The sequence below is a fragment of the Pempheris klunzingeri genome, chromosome 4 (assembly GCF_042242105.1).
Source record: "Pempheris klunzingeri isolate RE-2024b chromosome 4, fPemKlu1.hap1, whole genome shotgun sequence".
Classification (NCBI taxonomy): Eukaryota; Metazoa; Chordata; class Actinopteri; order Acropomatiformes; family Pempheridae; genus Pempheris; species Pempheris klunzingeri.
Window position 1 is genome coordinate 15,785,533 of NC_092015.1, and position 9,178 is coordinate 15,794,710.

Here is a 9,178-nt window from a genome sequence, read left to right on the forward strand (position 1 = left end):
ATATTTTTCATCTAGTGGAGGCGGCTGAACATGAGCTGTTCTCTTTTTGCGAAGCTCTGCTGCACTTTTGCATGATAATATACTTTGATATCTGCAGGCTACTCACCAAAGCTACTGGCATAACCACAGATAACTAATGGTAAAGGCCTCACTCAGGAGCAGTAAGGTGGTGAAACGTGCTGTATTTTTGTCCTTAATTAACATAAAGACTCTAATCTCGATGATGTACGGCATTTGTCACTGTCAGAAGCTACTGTGTGTTGTGCTGCTGGTTTGACTGACCTCCTGGAGGACAAAAGCTCCTATTGTTTAATAAAAAATCCATTAAAACAACAAAACTGCTGTTTGGACAAGGGTAATGCATCACGCACCCTTGTATTATTTAAATTTAGCAGCTATGGTGATGTTTTTTAATGTAGGTTGATGGTATGGGTGTGGAAAACTAATGTCGGCTATAGTCGCTGTATTTGTGTAAAGATGCAAGTTGCAAGAGGTGAAGCTTTTTTAATATTGACATCTAGTCATTCCACAGCACACACTGCACTGTACTGTATAATTTTATTAATTATAATTTTTTAAACAAAGCCTCCCCTGAACCCCTCCATACTGATACACACACAAACACACACTTTCTCTCCTGTCGGAATATGTGAGTGCACCAGGGTTATTATCATAGTTAATGAAAACCAAGACTAAAACTAAAGCTAGCAGTGAAAAAATTATTTTGGTAATAGAAATGAAAATGAGATATAAAAAAATATCAAAGGAACAATTCAACACAAACTAAAACTAAATAGTATCGTGGATAAAATCGGCTTAGTTTTAATTTTCTTCCTCCATTTTGCCCTGGTCCATTTGACAGAGACAAGATCAAGTGTAAAACCCCAAAGACGAATATGTTTGATATGCAGGATTTTCTGAAAATGGCTAAATGTGGGATATAACTAAAAGGGAAATGTCCCACTAATTTGAAAGTTCACCTGAGAAGCTCCCACTGAGAAGCCCTCGAACTGCTCCAGGAGTCGAGGGAGTCGAGGGAGTCGACCGAGCGGGAGAGTGCTAATGTAAGCTCACAGTCGGACAGCTGCACGACAACAAGACCTCCACAACCACAGCCGACCTTGGCTCAAGCGCTTTCTTTCATCCTATCTTTTTCAGATTCTATAAATCAGGGTTTCTTCATAATACTAAAACTAAAACTGACATTAAAACTAAATAGAATCTAAACTAAAACTAAACAATTCCTCAAAGTAAAACTAAAACTACTTATCTACAACTTAGATCAAAGACTGAATCAGAATAAAAACTAATGAAAATGAAACTATAATAACTTAGGTCTGCGCTAGTCTGCGTTGGTGTGGATGTGTATTTGAATGCCATGTCTGTGTGTGGGTCTCTGTGTGTGTGTGTGTGTGTGTGTGTGTGTGTGTGTGTGTGTGTGTGTGTGTATGATGTCCATGCCCTTTGTCTCCAACCCTAGAGTGAGGTTTATTTTTGGGGTGATGAATGACGGGTTGATCCCAAAGGACACCCATACTGTCAAAACAAATCACTCTCTATGTGTGTGTGTGTGTGTGTGTGTGTTTAAGCATGCAGGTGTGGGTGTGGCTATTGTATTTGTGTTTTTATGCATCAGCATGTGTTACTGCTTACAGTGCATGGATGCAGCTGTGGATGGATTGCTTTATTTGTGTTTGCAGACTTTAGAGTACACGGTAAAGCACAGCTGCTCGATTTGCTGCTAGGTAACTCACTTTACTTGCTTACTTTTTTATTTAAATCTCCAGTAGTCATATTTTATTATGTCCCACAGCAAAAACTTCAAGACAGCACATACAGTAAACCAGGATCACAAAGGCAGCTGCACTGTTATCTAACATGGCACACAAAAGATGTCAATCAATCAAAGAAGCATGTTGATCACAGCCAGACCCAAATCAGCACTGATGAAACAGACCACCTCCACTTTTCAGTAGTTTTTAAGTAGAATTATATCAAACTCGCTGTAACGAGAGAAGGCTGCACGTAGTGCTGAACCCACCATGAAACACCACCTGACTCTGCAGCTCTACAGAGTCCAGTGCCAGCTATCAGATGCTTTTGGCTCATTGCTTTAGTTTGCAGTTCTATATGGTCGAGTCCCTTTTGTCCCTTTGGGATGAAAAGTAGTGTAGTTTTAAAGGAGAATCTTTAACCCTTTATAGGGCACTCAGTGAAATACTTAGAAATTCAAAATTTCAACCCTAGACCATTACTGGTGGTCATTACAAGACTTTTTTACTTTTGTGATTTTTCCAAAAAAAAATTCAATTTTATGGTGAAAATCAAGGAAAATCAATTAAGTTACCAAATATAGTCCCTTGCCCGATAAAGGGATGAACAGAGCAAAAAATGACCTTCAAGTTGAATAATCTCTCAAAAATATTGGTTTAGAAAATGTTTGCTGTAATGTTTTTGCAGTAACAGTAGCTGTCTTGGAGAAACTACATATTCTCTGGGGGACAGGTGCAGGGCGACAGACCAAGACTGAGGTCTAATCCACTGTGGCAGCTCTGACGTTACTGCTGTGTCTGTATACGTGTGAGTGCCTAAAGGTGAATTGATTTTGTGCACCCATAACCATTCCCTGAGCACTCAAGCAATCACTGATCAGTTTAATGGGCTTATGTATATGACTTGTGGGTTAGTGAATCGTTTCAAAGTCCAGCTATCAATCAATATGATTAATTCAACTAAGGTTTGTTGTTGCTCTTATTGGCAACAGGTTGAGGTGGAGGTGTCCTCTGTCTTTCTTCGGCCCCTTTTTCTCTTCATGCTTTCAGTTTCAATTACCCTTTCGTTTTGTCCATTCTCTTAAATTCTGCTCTTTTTCCCCCATCCCATTTCCATTACCTAAACATCAGTCTCTCTTTTCATCACCCCTCTCCAAACCAGCTATCCCTGCATGACTAGGAGCTCCACTTTTAGTCTCCATTAAAGGACTGAAAATATGGTTATGATGCATTGAAAGGACTTCACAAATAATCTTTCTACTGGTGGATGACAGAATGACTTAAAATGCCATGACTTTAATTTGGGAATATGACCACCTATCCCCCAAAATTGTCAGCATGGAGTTGATTTCATGCAGATTTAACAAAGTCTTCCTAAAAATTGACTTTTTGCTTTCCACGGCTGAAACCACAGAAGAAGAAACCACTCTTTCTGGCCTTCATTGAATCCTTAATCTCTTTCTTTCTCAAGATCTTGACCACAGTCATTTCACCTTTAATGTTGACCTCTCTTTGCCATTTTTGTATTTTGTTCTCTCCATCTTGTGCGTTCTTCATAGCCTCCATTTACTCTCTGACTGCTTCCCTCTATTTTCTCTTTCCTTCCCTGTTTCTTGCCAAGAAAACTGGAGTAACTCTCCTGTTGCCCTCTTCCACCCCCTCCTCTCCATCATGCCCTTGTGACTGATGTGCCTGCAGCACTAGATTGCATTTGTGCAGCTGGCTGGGAAAACACACACACACACACACACACACACAGTCGTGTTTCCATAACTTCTGAGGACATTATATTAGTTTACATTCATTTCCTGAGGACTGACCCTAACCATAACTACAACCTAAACCTAACCTTAAACCTTAAATGTTTTCACTCTAAAATTTAATGATTTATGTTAAGGGGACCTGCAGTCTGTCCCAAAAGGAAAAGAGTCCCTGCAATATAACTGTGTAAACAGATTTGTGTCCCCACAACATGAGTAATACACGGAATACGTATACACACGCACACACACACACACACACACACACACACACACACACACACACTCTCAGGTTTGCATTAATACAGCTGGCTGGATGTAGGTGCCCCAGTTAGATATGGAAAATAGGGCAGCAACGGTGGTTGTGATTAAGTTGTGCGAATGTGTGTATGTGTGTCTTGAGGCCACTTATTCTGCACATGTAAGAGATGTGGGAGAAAATGTCATAAACTGCAAACTGGTGTGTGTGTGTGTGTGTGTCCAGGGATACGAAGTAAAATCTTTCTCCATTTTTAATATTTCATCAGTTCTCAGTGCTCTAATGATCTGATTTATGGTTAGGTAGAGGGTATAAGATTAAGGTAAGCATTAGGATTATTAAATTTCGTTTGGCATAATGCAAATCAGTCAGCAGATTGCCTGCTGCTGTCTGCTGTGTGCCGTCTAGAGTGAAAACGGGGGAAAACTCGCTGCCAGCTGAAATCCTGAATCTTATCAAAACAACCTTTAAACGAGCCTTGTTTATGTCCTGACATATTTTCATAAATTTGGGGAGAAAAAAAAACACATCTTAAATGCAGAACATTTCATTAAATTATTCTGTGAGGCAAAGATGACTATATACTATGAAATGTTGTATGTGCAGTTTGATAAAGACAAAGGCAATGTTCCTAGAGACAAAAATAATAATAACTGGACAAGTAAGATAATAAGAAGTAAGAGGAGAAATATTAGGAGTAATACTTGGCAATGGCCTAATGCCTGTGGTGGCTCTAGCAAAATCTATGGTACACTTCCTATTTGCATATAATTGCAATTACCTTGATCTCTGCACTCATGATTCATTGCCCATGTTGTTAAAAAAAAAGGATCAGATGAACATACAGAGCGTGCAACATAGGTTTATGAACAAATTCGCAAATACTCATCATTCAGAGAGGAAAGGAATGGTTAAACGTAGTATGTAGCCCCTTTAAACCCACTCTAGACACACAGAGACAGAAAATACTGAGCACAGCAGCTCACACAAATACCTGATTATTTGAGCATGCAGCAGAGAGTCACAATGATTACATCTGTAATCAGAACAAGACAACACGTGTAAACACGTGCTAATGTCTCTGATTGGGTTTTGTAGGTATCACATATCTGCCGTGTGTCTGTTGATGCATGTGTGTGTTTTGATTGTGCCAAATGTGGCGTAACTTTCTAATCATACACTGGGCTGCACAGAGCACGTTTCAAAGTAGAGGAAAAAAAATCAACAAAGTCATGACATACATGAACAAACACACACATGCACAAACATACAAAAAAAAAAAACACTCTGAAGACCAGTTGATGTTTAAAGTAACCCATTCATGTCCAGGAAAAAACGGAGATGAGGTGTGAATTGAGCATGGGGTGTCTCATAAGTCAAATACAATGGTAAAATACAAATTGGTATGATTGCATGAGGTCATCTTCGTGGATGCTGCCTACAATCACTGGGTGATTTTAAGGCTCCTACAGAGCATTGTGTACTGGAAACCACTGGGTTTAGCTAGTTCATTTAGGGGTGCAAAATAGCATTAACTCCATAGTCGAGACTGAAGTGTGTAAAACGCCAGAGTCATTGAGAATTATAGCTTATTCTAGTAGAATCCAGTCCACTAAAAGAGGAAAGGTTCACTCAGGACGATATCAAACTCCTTTTTGATGGCTTCAAGCTGCCAGCCACATCAAAATGGCACTGCAATCTCTTCGAAGTACCAAAGAAGCAAGTATCCATGAAGAAGAAAGAAAACAACAACCTTTGAATATGTTTTCCAGCAGGGCAGACAGACATAACAAAGTCTGATTTTTGACACCACAGTAAATCGCTTTAGGCTTCAGCTTACAACTTGTTCTTCAACTTTAGTAGGTGAGAAATAAATCTGAAGGGCCGGCATATTTAACTCACTCTCCTAAATAAGAGTTGTAAATCAAATATAACTGAGGACCTTCTGCTAATATGTATCCTCAATTAAGTAATCATCCTCCTGAAATCAGTCTCGACTAATAACAAACATGTGGCTTTGAGAGGCTGTACATTTATAGTTCAACATATTGGCAAATGTCCTTATTCACTTTCTGGTGTGGAGTTAGATGAGATTGATTGATACCACTTTGATATTCATCCATTAAATATAAGGATACAGTAAGCACCTCAGAAGCTAATTTTGTGCATACTAGTCTTTGTGCCAAGCTATGCTAAGTGGCAGCTGGTTATAGCTTCATATTTAATGGATAGGAAGTGATATCGATTTTTGATCATATTTCCTGAATTTTGTGTATTTCACATGGCCAACAGGCTTGTGAAAAGAGTCTGCTTACTATGGTCAGCTTTGATCAGCTTTAGCAATGCTAATATTAGTATATCTGTGGTTGAATGGGTCGTCCATCAATCTGAAGGTTGGCAGTTCGATCCCTGGCTCCTCTAAGTCAGCATGTCAAAGTGTCCTCGGGCAGGACACTGAACCCCAACTTGCTTCTGAAGCAATAGCTTCAATTAGAATAGTCTCCTCCAATTTAGATTACTCTTGTATGAATGACGTGTGAAAGGGTGAATGAGGGTATAATGTATCACTGTTTGAGTCGTCGAAATGGCTAGAAAATTCCTGATTCCAAAACCAAGATGGTGGCGTCCAAAACGGTAGTCTGCTGAGGCTATGTCCTCTGCAGCACTAAGCATTGTAGGTGAAGATGAGGCTGATGAGTAGTAGTTTTGCAGGTATTTGTTCATAAACCAAAGTTTTTTGACAAATTGAAATTTTGACCTGATGACGTACGGGGTACGACGACATGTTGAGTAATTATAATTCATCCTGAGAGGAACATGAATGTCTGTCCCAAATTTCATGGAAATTCATCAGATAGTAGATTTCAGTGGCTGACTGACATCTCATTTCGCTAGCATGGCTAACTAGTTATATCATGTATCTGCTCAGCTAATGAGCAGATGATTTTTCACTTTTCCTTCCATCATAGATTCCTTGTTAAATTAACATTATGTAAAATATATCAAAAGAATCATTCAAACACAGAGGGTCACTGGTATCATTCTTCGAAAAATGGTTGCAAAGTGGGAGCTTAAAAATATCTATGCAATGTTGACAGTGAATCTAATTTTTAAAAAGTGCTAGAGAAAGTCCAAATGCTGCACAAAATGTTCTCCTCCTCCTCTAGAAGAAGAAACTTTGCTCTTATCCTCAACAGCAGGCTGAGCCGGGTCTCATCTCATACCTCAGGGTAAACTCTCAGACTGATGCCCAAAGCACTCGTCTCCAACCCACATTAAAAAAAAAAAATTATTCCTATGGTCTCCTCAAAGATACGGCAGTAAACCTGAGGCAACTAAAAATGGCCTCTCTCCGAGGAAAGCCTGTGTGACTCCAGTCTGACCCCGCTGCCTCCGCTCTCTTCCTTCACTGCTGCAGAGAACACAAGATTTAAGACGGCGAGGAGGCAAACTAATTCACTACAGCTGGAGGCAATGGCTGCATGTGTGTGTTTTCAAGCTCTATTTCTTTCATTCACAGCGTACACATGTGCATGCACATGCTCAACTACACCCACTTAAATGACTGCATTTTTTTCCCGACTAACAGTCTTTACTTGGATGTGTGCGTGTGTCTCACATACAAACACAACCTTAGGACCTCCATGAAGCCATCTGAACAGCAGGTTGCCAGTTCATCAACACCTATAATTTCCATCTATACTCCCAAAAGGCTACAGGTTGCAAAAGCATAGTCAATAATGACAAAATAATAAGTCCTGGGAGTGTTGGCAGAAAAGAGAGGATAAGGGATCAAGAAAGAAGGATATCTGACATGAATATGGGCAGCAAGCCATGTCCATGGTACACTGCCCAGATGAAGTCATGTGTCAGGATTATGGCAGCTCATACAATTATAGATTTTTTGTTAAGAAATACAATTGCCAACAATAACGTCCTCTTCCTGCTCTTAGGATGTTATCCGTCTCTGTATTTGTTGTTGATTTTAACACAAATTTGATTTCAGCTTTTCCATCAGTGAGAGATAGCTCGCTGATCTTGGCATTGCCATGTTGTCATTTTCTCAAATAATTATGGTAACAAGCCGAATGGTCTGCAGCAGCCACCTCATGTGTTGATGTATCTATTCGCCTCAGCGGTGTGAAGGGGAGGTGGAGTGTGTAATGTTACAACAGTGAGCATATGCGACTGCACATACATATCATTTGATCCTCAACTTCCTAGCCTGTGATTTGTTCAGTGTGCACAGGGCAGGGATGATTACAGGTTGCGATGTGATGCAGAGAGAAGGGTCAAACGCGCACACTGACAATGTATGTATGAGCTGTCCTCAAGAGAGACCGCAGTGAAGTTCGTTTTGAGTTGGATAGTCGACAGCGCAAACCCAGTGGCCAGTGTTGGCATTGGGCTGACTTATAGGTACCATCAGTAACCATCAGTATTATAGGACTTATAGGTACCATCAGTAAATTATAGGACTTATAGGTACCATCAGTAAATTACTGACACGCCTCCTCATACTGGATTTGAGTGCTTCTTGTAATTTCATATGAATATTTTTAGGGAAAATTCATGATTTGTTTTCAACAGCTCCCTTGTAATGTGAGGTGGGGACTCCAAATCAATACCAAAATGTATGAAAGCCTCCAGGGGACTATATAAAAATGATAATGTAAACTTAAAAAATTGTATTCATTTCTATTAAGAATATTTAAATCAAAGAATTGTGCTAAATTCAATCACTTTGTAATTTTTATTGAGGTATTAATCAGCAGTAAGATATTGATTCATTCATGTTTTTGGGTCAATTAAACAGTAATTTATTGATGGTCCCTAAATCAACCTCCAGCTGTTAAACAGGGGTTTCTGGGAGGTGAGCTAACCATCCTCCTGCTGCCAACAGTGGGTGAAACTGAGTAAGAAGGCGCTGCTGAGTCTGAGTGAATAGCTGTTGACCATCCAACTTAAAGCTAACTTCACTGTGGTTCAAGAGAGGGGGAGGATAGAGCAGAAATGAACTGCAAAGAAAAAGGGAGAGAGAGAGAGAGAATGCAATGGTCAACTAAATGTCCTTGACTAAAATAGATTTGCTACCAGATGGAGAGACAAGATAGAGAAAAGGAAGGAGACAAAATGGCAGAGATAACATGGAGGAAGAAATGAGGGAGAAAATTCATGCGAGATAAGATGGTGGGGAGGTTGAAAAGAGAAGAGAGTCAGAGATATTTAGCTATTCAGAGGAAGTGAGAAGGACGCACAGCTGCATCACACACATGTGCACATAGGGCGATATAGCTGAAATCAATATATTGAAAGAAAAGATCACAACCCATGCCACAATATGGCAAACTGATATGATTCTGCATGACAATTGTGTTCCACTACAA